Source organism: Bos taurus, chromosome 17, assembly GCF_002263795.3.
Source record: "Bos taurus isolate L1 Dominette 01449 registration number 42190680 breed Hereford chromosome 17, ARS-UCD2.0, whole genome shotgun sequence".
Classification (NCBI taxonomy): domain Eukaryota; kingdom Metazoa; phylum Chordata; class Mammalia; order Artiodactyla; family Bovidae; genus Bos; species Bos taurus.
In genome coordinates this window covers 50,793,383-50,808,187 of record NC_037344.1, presented here as the reverse complement: position 1 = coordinate 50,808,187, position 14,805 = coordinate 50,793,383, and positions in this window count along the sequence as shown.

The window sequence follows — 14,805 nt, the reverse complement described above, 5'->3', positions numbered from 1 at the left end:
CCTGACATGTCATGCTGATTCCATGATCCTGTTTCCCAGTCTGAAGAGTGGTCATACCATCTTGAATTCAATTGTTTAACTGGAGGTAGGGTTGCCAGATAAAATACAAGATACCTGTCTATTTGTCAGATAGACAACAAATACTTTTTTAGTATGTGTGTGCCCTGCAGTATTTAGGACACACTTACAACAAAGGGAGAAAAAAAAAAAAGAGCTGTTGCTTATCTGAAATTCAAATGCAATGGGGTGTCCTTTATTTTTATTTGCTAATTCAGGCAATGCTAGCAGGGTATAGCAACTGATGTACGCCTCTCCACCTGACCCTGAACTGAGATGCTCTCATGGGCACTAAAAATTATTTCCTTAGCGTTAGCCAACATTCAGGAACAAATGTTCCCACAGTTAAGACCCGCAGTTCCCCAGAGACAACAGGCATACCATGCCATGTGAGACCACAGGTGACATTAAATGCGCTTATCAGTGGAGTGTATTGCTCCTGAGAATATTTATATTGCAAAGAAAATCTCACAGAGGTCTCCAGAAGACAGTTGAGGCTAGTCATTGTGACATTACCTGGAGGCCCGCTGGCTGGCCTGGCTGGGAGAGAGAACACCTCAAAAGCCGGGATTCCACATCGTGAAAGACAATGTAGCAATGAGCCACAGCATCAGTGCTGGGTGAGAAAGTAGGGACCAGAAGGAGAAATGCTAATATCACTCATTTGAGTGAGTTAATATGTGTGGTTCATCATTTTGCAAGAGCACACATCTTTTTAAAATAAAGATCCATGCACCCTAATATTCATAGCAGCACTGGTCACAATAGCCAAGACATGGAAGCAACCTGAGTGTCCATCGACAGATGAATGGAGAAAGAAGATATGGCACATATATACAATGGGCTATTACTCAGCCATAAAAAAGAACGAAACCATGCCAATTGCAGCAACATGGATAGAACTAGAGATTATCACACCGACTGAAGTAAGACAGAGAAAGACAAATGTATGGTATCACATATATGTGGAATCAATATTAAAAATTATATAAATGAAGTTATTTACAAAACAGAAACAGACCCACAGATTTCAAAATCAAATTTATGGTTACCAATGGGGAGGTATCGGGGGGGGGAGTGATAAATCAGAAGATTGGGACTAACATATATTCACTATTATTTATAAAATAGATAGGGACTTAGTTCTCTGGTGGTCTAGTGGTTAGTTTTTTAGTGTTTTCACTGCTGTGGCCGAGGTTCAATAACAGATCCCACAAGCTGTGAGGTGCGGCCAAAAAATAAAATAGATAACTAGTAAGGACCTAGTGTATGGCACAGGGAACCCTACTCAATATTCTGTAATAACCTATATGGGAAAAGAATCTGGAAAAGGATGTATGTGAGTATTTGTACAGTTGATTCACTTTGCTGTGCACCTGAAATTAACACGACATTGTGAAGCAACTATATTCCAATTAAAAAATTTTTAAATGGAGCTACTAAAATATTTTATTTAAATAGGCTGCATGGCGTGTGGGATCTTACGTCCCCTGACCAAGAAGCCTGCAGTGGAAGTGTGTAGAGTCTTAACCACTGGACCAACAGGGAAGTCCCTACCTGGAAATTTAAATTGCACATGTGGCTTGCATTTGTGGCTTTCATTATATTGAATTATATCATTGAATTATATTAATATAAATAGTGCCAGAATACGGCCAGCATGAATCACTCAGGTTCTTGTGCTCATGACATTGAAGCATCTTGGTAGTAATGCCTGGCTCTGTGAGCTTATGTGGTCCCCAGGGAGGGGAGAAATGTGAGCTTAGGGATCTTTATGCAAGACACAGGCTCAGTCCGTGTGGCTCAGACCGTGAAGAATCTGCCTACAAAGCAGGAGACCTGGGTTTGATCCCTGGGTCAGGAAGATCCCCTGGAGAGGGAAATGACAACTCACGCCAGTATTCTCGCCTGGAGAATTCCATGGACAAAGGAGCCTGGTAAGCTACGGTCCACAGGGTCACAAAGAATTTGACACTACTTAGCAAGTTAAAACAGAGGTTCAACGCCAGACACAGAGCCTCAAGTCATATTTGTTGGGAAAAAAATGAATCTCATAATTCAGGACAGTATTTCATCTGCACAATACAAACTATACTTGAGTCTGTGTCTAGAAATGGTCTCATTGTGGGATAATCTACCCTGATAACAAAACAATTAAACACACCATCAGTTTTCCCAGCTTGATAGTAGTCCTCTGTTCTGCAAACCACTGTCGAATGGCCAGAGGATCAGATAAAGATGAGGCTGGAGGATTTCCAATTATAGAGCTAGAATTGGACAAATGCAGGTGTGCGTGGCAGGGGAGGATAGCCCTAGGGAGTGATGATGTGATAGTATCAGTTCAGTTCAGTCACTCAGTTGTGTCCAACTCTGTGCAAGCCCATGGACAGCAGCATGCCAGGCTTCCCTGTTCATCACTAATTCCCGCTGCTGCTGCTAAGTCGCTTCAGTCGTGTCTGACTCTGTGTGACCCCACAGACAGCAGCCCACCAGGCTCCTCTGTCCATGGGATTTTCCAGGCAAGAGTACTGGAGTGGGTTGCCATTGCCTTCTCCGACCAACTCCTGGAGCTTGCTCAAACTCATGTCCATCAAGTCGGTGGTACCATCTAACCATCTCATCCTCTGTCGTCCCCTTCTGCCTTCAATCTTGCGCAGCCTCAGGGCTTTTTTCCAATGAGTCCTTCACATCAGGTGGCCAAAGTATTGGAGCTTCAGCTTTAACATCAGTCCTTCTAATGAATATTTAGGACTGATCTCTTTTAGGATGGACTGGTTGGATCTCCTTGCCGTCCAAGGGACTCTCAAGAGTCTTCTCCAACACCACAGTTCAGAAGCATCAATTCTTCAGTGCTCAACTTTCTTTATAGTCCAACTCTTACATCTATGCATGACTACTGGAAAAACGATAGCTTTGACTGTATAGACCTTTGTTGACAAAGTAATGTCTCTGCTTTTTAATATGCTGTCTAGGTTGGTCACAGCTTCTCTTCCAAGGAGCAAGCATCCTGTAATTTCATGGCTGCAGTCACCATCTACAGTGATTTTGGAGCCCAAGAAAATAAAGTCTCTGACTGTTTCCATTGTTTCCCGATCTATTTGCCTTGAAGTGATGGGACTGGATGCCATGATCTTCATTTTCTGAATATTGAGTTTTAAGCCAGCTTTTTCTCCTCTTTCACTTTCATCAAGAGGCTCTTTAGTTTCTCTTCACTTTCTGCCATAGGGTGGTGTCATCTGCGTATATGAGGTTATCGATATTTCTCCCGGCAATCTTGATTCCAGCTTGTGCTTCATCCAGCCTGGCATTTTGCATGATGTACTCTGCATATAAGTTAAATAAACCGGGTAAAAATATACGGCCTTGATGTACTCCTTTCCCAATTTGGAACCAGTCTGTTGCTCCCTGTCTGGTTCTAACTGTTGCTTCTTGACCTGCATACATATTTCTCAGGAGGCAGATAAGGCGGTATGGTATTCCCATCTCTAAGAATTTTCCACAGTTTGTTGTAATCCACAGTCAAAGGCTTTGGTGTAGTCAATAAAGCAGTTCAGTTCAGTCCAGTCACTCAGTCATGTCTGACTCTTTGTGACCCCATGCATCGCAGCACGCCAGGCCTCCCTGTCCATCACCAACTCCCGGAGTTCACTCAAACTCATGTCCATTGAGTTGGTGATGCCATCCAGCCATCTCATCCTCTGTCATCCCCTTCTCCTCCTGCCCTCAATCCTTCCCAGCATCAGGGTCTTTTCAAATGAGTCAACTCTTCACATGAGGTGGCCAAAGTACTGGAGTTTCAGCTGTAGCATCATTCCTTCCAAAGAACACCCAGGACTGATCTCCTTTAGGATGGACTGGTTGGATCTCCTTGCAGTCCAAGGGACTCTCAAGAGTCTTCTCCAACACCACAGTTCAAAAGCATCAATTCTTCGGCGCTCAGCCTTCTTCACAGTCCAACTCTCACATCCATACATGACCACAGGAAAAACCACAGCCTTGGCTAGACAGAACTTTGTTGGCAAAGTAATGTCTCTGCTTTTTAACATGCTGTCTAGTTTGGTCATAACTTTCCTTCCAAGGAGTAGGCGTCTTTTAATTTCATGGCTGCAGTCACCATCTGCGGTGATTTTGGAGCCCAAGAAAATAAAGTCTGACACTAGTTTCCACTGTTTGTATTTGCCATGAAGTGGTGTGACCAGATGTCATGATCTTAGTTTTCTGAATGTTGAATTTTAAGCCAACTTTTTCACTCTCTTCTTTCACTTTCATCAAGAGGCTTTTTAGTTCTTCACTTTCTGCCATAAGGGTGGTGTCATCTGCATATCTGAGGTTATTGATATTTCTCCCGGCAATCTTGATTCCAGCTTGTGCTTCATCCAGCCCAGCGTTTCTCATGATGTACTCTGCATAGAAGTTAAATAAGCAGGGTGACAATATACAACCTTGACGGACTCCTTTTCCTATTTGGAACCAGTCTGTTGTTCCATGAACAGAACCTTGTGCACCAGGACACAGGAGAAAGGAACATGACCCCACAGGAGACTTGCCTGTGGGTGTCCGGGAGTCTCCGGCAAAGGCGTGGGTCGGTGGTGGCCTGCTGCAGGGTTGGGGGCATGGACTGTGGCAGTACTTGCCTGGGGTCTTTTGAGGGAGGTTTCCATTATCTTCATTACCTCCACCATAGTTTGGCCACAGGTAAATAGCAGGGAGGGAAAACAGCTCCACAGTCAACAGAAAATTGGATTAAAGATTTACTGAGCATGGCCCTATCAGAACAAGACCCAGTATCTCCCTCAATCTATCCCATCAGGAAGCTTTCATAAGCCTTTTATCCTTCTCCATCAGAGGGCAGACAGACAGAAAACCACCATCACAGAAAACTAACCAGTCTAATCACATGGAGCACAGTCTTGTCTAACTAAATGAAACTATGAGCCATGCTGTGTAGGGCCATCCAAGACGGATGGGTCATGGTAGAGAGATCTGACAGAATGTGGTTCACTGGAGAAGGGAATGGCAAACTACTTCAGTATTCCTGCCTTGAGATTCCCATGAACAGTATGAAAAGGCAAGAAGATAGGACAATGAAAGATGAACTTCCCAGGTGGGTAGTTGCCCAGTATGCTACTAGAGATCGGTGGAATAATAACTCCAGAAAGAATGAACAGATGGAGCCAAAGCAAAAACAACACCCAGTTGTGGATGTGACTGGTGATGGAAGCAAGGTCCGATGCTGCAAAGAGCAATATTGCAAAGTTTTCCCTTAGATGAGTTCTTAAGACCGAGGGTCCCACAGGTCGACATGAAAGGTAACAGGAGAGATGATGATGACACGGCCACCTTAAGTGACAGTGGTGATTCTGACAAACAGGCCTTCTGTGTTTCAGTTCTGCTCCACCTGCACTGGCTTCGTGAAGCTGCATTCTCTCTCTGCCAGCAGAGATGAAGATTCTGCTGTTTTCCTTAAGTGAGACATTGTTGTTGAGTCACCAAGTCATCTCTGCCTCTTTTCCACCCCATGAACTGCAGCACACCAGGCCTCCCTGTCTCTCACTATCTCCCAGAGTTTGCCCAAGTTCATGTCCGTTGAATTGGTGACGCTGTCCAGCCATCTCATCCTCTGTCAGTCAATCCTAAAGGAAATCAACCCTGAATATTCATTGGAAGGACTGATGCTGAAGCTGAAGCTCCGATACTTTGGCCACCTGATGCAAACAGCCGACTCATTGGAAAAGACCCTGTTGCTGGGAAACATCAAAGGCAAAGTGAAACATTAGAGATTTGTAAAAACGGAAAACAATGCCATTCTTCTAATTTTTTTTTTTTGTTTAACAAAGTGTAATTATTTTTCCAAAAATACGTTGTTTACAGTACTATGGAATGAACTTATCATCAATTTTTAAAAGTTTTTTTAATGTGGACCATTTTCAAAGTTTTTATTGAATTTGTTACAGTATTGCTTCTGTTTTATGTTTTGATTTTTTTTTTTTTTCTTTTTTTTTCCCTTTGGCTGGGAGACTTGTGGGATCTTAATTCCCTGACCAGGTATTGAACCTGCACCCCCTGCACTGAAAGGTGAAGTCTTAACCACTGGACTGACAGGGAAGTCCTTATTATATTTAAATAAATATATTGGATTAGCCAAAAAGTTTGTTCAGGTTTTTCTATATGATTTTCTACACAGAAAAACCCAAAAGAAATTTGGTCAACACTGTGTGTGTGTGCGCGCGCACACACGCATGTGTGTAGGTTCTCAGTTTTTATTCTAATTTTGTACTTATTTCTAATTTGATTGTTAATTCTGATAGATTCTAATTCTAATTAATAAAGCACAAAAACAAAACCTTTCGGGGTCTTCAGTAAGTCAAAGTATATATGTATATATAAAGCTCCTTGCCTTAGTCTGTTTGGGCATCCATAACAAAAATACCATCAATTGGGTGGCTTGCACATTTATTTCTCACAGTCTGGAAACTGAGATGTCTGAGATAAAGGCACCCACAGATGTGGTGTCTGGTGAGAACCCGCTTCCTGGTTCAGAAAAGGCTGTCTTCTCTCTGTGTCCTCACATGGTAGGAAAAAAGCAAACTAGCTCTTCTTATAAGGGCACTAATCCCATTCATGAGGGCTCCACCTGCATGACCTACTCACCTCACAAAGCCCATCACATTGGGGGTTGTGTTTCAATATATGAATTTGGAGGAACACAGACATTTCATCTTTAGCAGTCCTGAAACCAAAAAGTTTGAGACCTGCTGGCAAAGGTAAGTAATCAGGGACTTCCCTGGTGATGCAGTGGCTAACTCTTCTTGCTCTCAAAGCAGGGGGCCTGGGTTCCATCTCTGGTTAGGGAACTAGATCCCACGTGCTACAACTGAAGATCCCAAATGCCGAAACTAAGACCTGGTGTGCCCAAATAAATAAATAAAAATTTTAAATAATAATAAAATAAAAAATTTTTTAAAGATAAGTAATCACATAGTACACAGTTCAGAGGAACAGAAGGGGGTTGGGTGAACAATATCTAGTGGTCTTGCTCCCATGACCATCACATTCTCCTGCCCAAGGCAAACCTCTTCATCAGTTTCTCGTGACTCAGGCAAGGGAGAGCCAAGGACTACAGGAACATGTATGTGTGTACCATTATCTAACTAACAATAGCACATTATGTACACTTTCTGAACCTTTTGTTTTTTTGTACATATATCTCAGAGTTCTGTACCATTCTTTGGTGTATTTTTATGGATATACCACAGTGTATTTAACCATTCCTTTATTGATGGACATGAAGAATGTCAGTAAATTTGTTCTGATCAACAGAAGCTGCCCTTGTTTACTTGTTCACAACAATTAACTTATTGACCTTCAGTCCCCATACTAGGGACTTCCCTGGTGGTCCAGTGGCTAAGACTCCGAGATCCCAATGCAGGGGCCCTGGGTTCAATCCCTGATCAGGGAACTAGATCCCACATGCTATATCTAAAAGATCATGCATGCTGCAACTGACTTGATGCAGCCAAATAAATAAATATTTTTAAAAAGTCCCCATTCTGGCTAACTTCACTCTGTATAATAGGCTCCAGTTTCATCCACCTCATTAGAAATGATTCAAATGTATTCTTTTTAATGGCTGAGTAATACTCCATTGTGTATATGTACCACTGCTTTCTTATCCATTCATCTGCTGATGGCCATCTAGGTTGCTTCCATGTCCTGGCTATTATAAACAGTGCTTCGATGAACATTGGAGTACACGTGTCTCTTTCCCTTCTGGTTTCCTCAGTGTGTATGCCCAGCAGTGGGATTGCTGGATCATAAGGCAGTTCTATTTCCAGTTTTTTAAGGAATCTCCACACTGTTCTCCATAGTGGCTGTACTAGTTTGCATTCCCACCAACAGTGTAAGAGGGTTCCCTTTTCTCCACACCCTCTCCAGCATTTATTATTTGTAGACTTTTGGATCGCAGCCATTCTGACTGGCGTGAAATGGTACCTCATAGTGGTTTTGATTTGCATTTCTCTGATAATGAGTGATGTTGAGCATCTTTTCATGTGTTTGTTAGCCATCTGTATGTCTTCTTTGGAGAACTGTCTATTTAGTTCTTTGGCCCATTTTTTGATTGGGTCATTTATTTTTCTGTATACACATACAGTATACTAACGCACATATATGGAATTTAGAAAGATGGTAACAATAACCCTGTGTATGAGACAGCAAAAGAGACAGTGATGTATAGAACAGTCTTATGGACTCTGTGGGAGAGGGAGAGGGTGGGAAGATTTGAGAGAATGGCATTGAAACATGTAAAATATCATGTATGAAACGAGATGCCAGTCCAGGTTCAATGCACGATACTGGATGTTTGGGGCTAGTGCACTGGGATGACCCAGAGGGATGGTATGGGGAGGGAGGAGGGAGGAGGGTTCAGGATGGGGAACACATGTATACCTGTGGTGGATTCATTTTGATATTTGGCAAAACTAATACAATTATGTAAAGTTTAAAAATTAAATAAAATTTAAAAAAAAAGAAAAAAAAAAGTCCCCATTGTGTTTCTATTACTTTTATGCAAGTGGTTGCACTTAGTGCAACTATACCACTTTGTAACATTAATATATAACACAACAAAATATTATTATATAATAGAATAGAATAGAAGGTCATTAAGTATTTGGTTCTGCCTATAGTCTTCTAGGAACCAGGCTGTTAATTTCATTTTACCCATCTTTCCCTTGCTGCAGAAAATTTGAAACCGATCTATGGAGATTGAATGAAAAGGTGCATTTACATCATTAGTCTAATGGATAAACTTGCTTCCCATTCCCCCCGTCCCCCCACACTTTATTTGTCCTACCTATGCCCATTGTGAGAAGGCAATGGCACCCCACTCCAGTACTCTTGCTTGGAAAATCCCATGGACGGAGGAGCCTGGTAGGCTGCAGTCCATGGGGTCACGAAGAGTCATACACGACTGCTCGACTTCATTTCCACTTTTCACTTTCATGCACTGGAGAAGGAAATGGCAACCCACTCCAGTGTTCTTGCCTGGAGAATCCCAGGGACGGGGGAGCCTGGTGGGTTGCCGTCTATGGGGTCGCACAGAGTCGGACACGACTGAAGCGACTTAGCAGCAGTAGCAGCAGCATGCCCATTGTAATGCAATGAGGATAGCATTATTAGCCAGAGTGAAATAAGAGCAGTAGTGTTTAATTCCAGGGATCCCTAAGGTGGGCCAAGTTCATTTGGGGCCCAGGTTACTGTTCAGTGGTGTAGGTGGAGTAGGATGTTATTTGTTCTGTGGCAGAGGTACGCATGCCCATATCCTGTCTCTGGTTGAGTGTTTGAACTGGATGTTGATTAAATCATAAAACGTCAGCATTGGAAAATGTAAATCATAGACCATGCAATAAAAAATGAACAGAATTAGCAAAAGAAACTGCTACAAGAAGCTATCTCATAAGAGAGCATGAAATCAGCATTTGTGTCAACCAACTGGAGTAAGAAAAGGGATCTAAAGAAAGGATGAAATGATCAAACCTGTTCAGGCCTAGATAAGGCCCCAGTCCTTTAGAAGACTGGCCTGAATCTTCAGAAAGGCCCCAGTCAGTCGGAAGAAGACTGTCCCCAACTCTATTTTGTGTTCAATCAGATTTCTGGGTAAAAATGCATCTGTGAATAAATAAATATTGAGTGTCTATAATTTGCCTGCATTATGACAATGGATTCTCTCCTCTCTTACATTTTGTTTCACAGTGTCAAAATTCTTCCGGGAGTGTTTTATCTCAATGATTGCAAGTCTCTGTTTATAAGACTGATTATAAAATAATACCATCATTAAAAAGGGCAGATTTTAGGACTTCTCTGGTAGTCCAGTGGTTAAGAATCCACCTGCCAATGCCAGGGTGTGTGTGTTCTCACTTGCTCAGTCATGTCTGACTCTGTGACCCCATGGACTGTAGCACTGCCCGGCTCCTCTGTCCATGGGATTTCCCAGGCAAGAATACTGGAGTGGGTTGCCATTTCCTATTCCAGGGGATCTTCCCCACAAGGGACTGAACTCCCGTCTCTTATGTCTCTTGCATTGGCAGGTGGATTCTTTACCACTGTGCCAATTCTTTACCACAGGGAAGCCAATGCAGGGGACAGGAGTTCAATCCCTGGTCCTGAAAGATCCCACATGCCCTGGGACAACTAAGCCGGTGCCCCATTACTGCTAATCCTGCGCTCTAGACCTTGTGCTCTGCAGCAAGAGAAGCTACAGCAACAAGAAGCCTGAAACTAGAGGAAGTGCTCGTGTGGTAACGAAGACCTAGGGCCAAAATAAAGCCAAAAATAAAGAAATAATAAATTTATTAAAAAATGTTGATTTTAGTAATTGGAGAATTCAAATATAAGCTCTATGCAAATATTCTATAATCTATGTTTAGAAAATGTTTAAAAGAACAGAACTGGAGAAAATAACAGAAAAGGAAACATCATTATGTAACCCCTACCAGAATTAGAACTATGAGCTTAGGTTAGATTATCTTTTTATTTCTGGAGTTATATGATTGGAGTGTCATTTTCCTCCTTCTTCTACTTTAGTGTTTCCAGTCATATTTATATATTTATTATAATTTGGCTCTGGCTCCCATCTTCACAAAAGCCTAGAAGTAGCCTGTGTATTTATCTCTAAGAGTGATTATTTCTACAGTCACAGATTCACAAGGTTTTCTGTTTAAAGTTGCATTTTTATCATGCAACTTAATATACTCTCTTATAAGTACATATCGAATCAAAATCTTTAATCCCAAAAGTTTCCTCTAACACAAAACATTGCTCTGTGTACATATTCTAACATTGTCTGAGGACTTCTTTGGCAGTCGGTGGTTGGGACTTTGAGTTTTCCCTGCCAAGGGTGTGGATTCACTTGACTGTGGAACTAGGATCCCACATACCCTTCGGCACGCCAAAAAAAAAAAAAACCCAAAATGAACAAAAATAATAACATTGTCTGAATTAAAATAATTAACATTAATTAAAAGCATTATCTTATTAAATATAAACATTTACATCATAACCCAATTTGAGAATTTCTTCACTTTTTTTCCTATACTAAAAAAAAAAAAAAGTAAGTGGCTTGGTCCTTTTTCAGCTTCTGAGTTTGGGTTCAGTTCAGTTCAGTCACTCAGTCGTGTCTGACTCTTTGCAACGCCATGAACCGCAGCACGCCAGGCCTCCATATCCATCACCAACTACCAGAGTCCACCCAAACCCATGTCTGAGTTGGTGATGCCATCCAACCATCTCATCTTCTGTTGTCCCCTTCTCCTCCTGCCCTCAATCCCTCCCAGCATCAGGGTCTTTTCAAATGAGTCAGCGCTTCACATCAGGTGGCCAAAGTGCTGGAGTTTCAGCTTCAACATCAATCCTTCCAATGAACACCCAGGACTGATCTCCTTTAGGATGGACTGGTTGGATCTCCTTGCAGTCCAAGGGACTCTCAAGAGTCTCCAACATCACAGTTCAAAAGCATCAATTCTTCAGCACTCAGCTTTGTTGATAGTCCAACTCTCACATCCACACATGACCACTGGAAAAACCATAACTTTGACTAGACAGACATTTGTTGGCAAAGTAATGTCTCTGCTTTTTATTTTTTTATTTTTATTTATTTATTTATTTTTGTCTCTGCTTTTTAATATACTCTCTAGGTTGGTCAAAACTTTCCTTCCAAGGAGTAAGTGTTTTTTAATTTCATGGCTGCAATCACCATCTGCTGTGATTTTGGAGCCCAGAAAATAAAGTCAGCCACTGTTTCCACTGTTTCCCCATCTATTTACCATGAAGTGATGGGACCGGATGCCATGATCTTCGTTTTCTGAATGTTGAGCTTTAAGCTAACTTTTTTACTCTCTTCTTTCACTTTCATCAAGAGGCTCTTTAGTTCTTCTTCACTTTCTGCCATAAGGGTGGTGTCATCTGCATTTCTGAGGTTATTGATATTTCTCCCGGCAATCTTGATTCCAGCTTGTGCTTCCTCCAGCCCAGAGTTTCTCATGATGTACTCTGCATATAAGTTAAATAAGCAGGGTGACAATATATAGTCTTGACATACTCCTTTTCTTATTTGGAACCAGTCTGTTGTTCCATGTCCAGTTCTAACTGTTGCTTCCTAACCTGCATACAGGTTTCTCAAGAGGCAGGTCAGGTGGTCTGGTATTCCCATCTCTTTCAAAATTTTCCACACTTTTGTGATCCACACAGTCAAAGGCTCTGGCATAGTCAATAAAGCAGAAATAGATGTTTTTCTGGAACTCTCTTGCTTCTTCAATGATCCAGCGGATGTTTGCAATTTGATCTCTGGTTCCTCTGCCTTTTCTAAAACCAGCTTAAACATCTGGAAGTTCATGGTTCATGTTTTGCCTGGCTTGGAGAATTTTAAGCATTACTTTACTAGCATGTGAGATGAGTGCAATTGTGCAGTAGTTTGAACATTCTTTGGCATTGCCTTTCTTTGGGATTGGAATGAAAACTGACCTTTTCCAGTCCTGTGGCCACTGCTGAGTTTTCCAAGTTTGCTGGCATATTGAGTGCAGCACTTTCACAGCATCATCTTTCAGGATTTGAAATAGCTCAACTGGAATTCCATCACCTCCACTAGCTTTGTTCGTAGAGATGCTTCCTAAGGCCCAATTGACTTCACATTCTAGGATATCTGGCTTTAGGTGAGTGATTACACTATCGTGATTTTCTGGGTCGTGAAGATCTTTTTTGTACAGTCTGTGTATTTTTGCCACCTCTTTTTAATACCCTCTGCTTCTGTTAGGTCCCTACCTTTTCTGTCCTTTATCGAGCCCATCTTTGCATGAAATGTTCCCTTGGTATCTCTAATTTTCCTGAAGAGATTTCTAGTCTTTCCCATTCTGTTATTTTCCTCTATTTCTTTGCATTGATCTCTGAGGAAGGCTTTCTTATCTCTCCTTGCTATTCTTTGGAACTCTGCATTCAGATGTTTATATCTTTCCTTTCCTCCTTTACTTTTCACTTCCCTTCTTTTCACAGCTATTTGTAAGGCCTCCCCAGACAGCCATTTTTTTTTTTTTTGCATTTCTTTTTCTTGGGGATGGTCTTGATTCCTGTCTCCTGTACAATGTCACGAACCTCTGTCCATAGTTCATCAGGCACTCTCTATCAGACCTAGTCCCTTAAATCTATTTCTCACTTCCATTGTATAATTATAAGGGATTTGATTTAGGTCCTACTGAATGGTCTAGTGGTTTTCTCCACTTTCTTCAATTTCAGTCTGAATTTGGCAATAAGGAGTTCATGATCTGAGCCACAGTCAGCTCCCAGTCTTGTTTTTGCTGACTGTATAGAGCTTCTCCATCTTTGGCTGCAAAGAATATAATCAATGTGATTTCAGTGTCGACCATCTGGTGATGTCCATGTGTAGAGTCTTCTCTTGTGTTGTTGGAAGAGGGCGTTTGCTATGACCAGTGCATTCTCTTGGCAAAATTCTATTAGCCTTTGCCCTGCTTCATTCTGTACTCCAAGGCCAAATTTGCTTGTTACTCCAGGTGTTTCTTGACTTCCTACTTTTGCATTCCAGTCCCCTATAATGAAAAGGAAATCTTTTTTGGGTGTTAGTTCTAGAAGGTCTTGTAGGTCTTCATAGAACTGTTCAGCTTCTTCAGAATTACTGGTCGGGACATAGACTTGGATTACCGTGATATTGAATGTATTACTATTGAGTGTATTACTATTTAAAGAAGAAATGCTCCATAAATGTTGAAATAATGAATTCCTGTAAGGTGAAGCAGGAATTCAATCATTTTTTTAAGGCGTTGTCCTGGGGGCTTTGTGGCATTCTGCAGTGAAGGTATGAAGTCTCCAACAAGACACAGCATTGGTTTGAATTGTTGTGTTTTGGGATCTGACCACAATCACCTTTGCAAGATCTCACAGATCCTCAGACCTCACCACAAGGCAGCACAACTTAAGTAATGGACTGGCCACACACATATCCTGGTCCTGCTCTGAAGAAACAAATTGATAGCTTCTCACAACCAAGTCTTCAGGAAGGGTAATGAGTCTGGTGGGACCAACTGAGGCAGTTGTTGTTCAGTCTCTCAATTGTGTCCGACTCTTTGTGACCCCATGGACTGCAGCATGCCAGGCTTCCCTGTCCTTCATCATCTCCCAGAGCTTGCTCAAACTCATGGCCATTGAGTCGGCCATGCCATCCAACCATCTCATCCTCTGTCATCACCTCCTTCTGCCCTCAATCCTTCCCAACATCAGGATCTTTTCTAATGAGTCGGCTCTTCACATCAGGTGGCCAGAGTATTGGAGCTTGAGCTTGAGCTTCAGCATCAGTCCTTCCAATGAATATTCAGGATTGATTTCCTTTAGGATTGACTGGTTTGATCTCCTTGCAGTCCAAGGGACTCTCAAGAGTCTTCAACACCACAGTTCAAAAGGATCAATTCTTCGGCGCTCAGCCTTCTTTATGGTCCAACTCTCACATCTAAACATTCAGTTCAGTTCAGTTCAGTTGAGTCGCTCAGTCGTGTCTGACTCTTTGCGACCCCATGAATCGCAGCACGCCAGGCCTCCCTGTCCATCACCAACTCCCGGAGTTCACTCAGACTCATGTCCATCAAGTCAGTGATGCCATCCAGCCATCTCATCCTCTGTTGTCCCCTTCTCCTCCTGCCCCCAATCCCTCCCAGCATCAGAGTCTTTTCCAATGAGTCAACTCTTCAC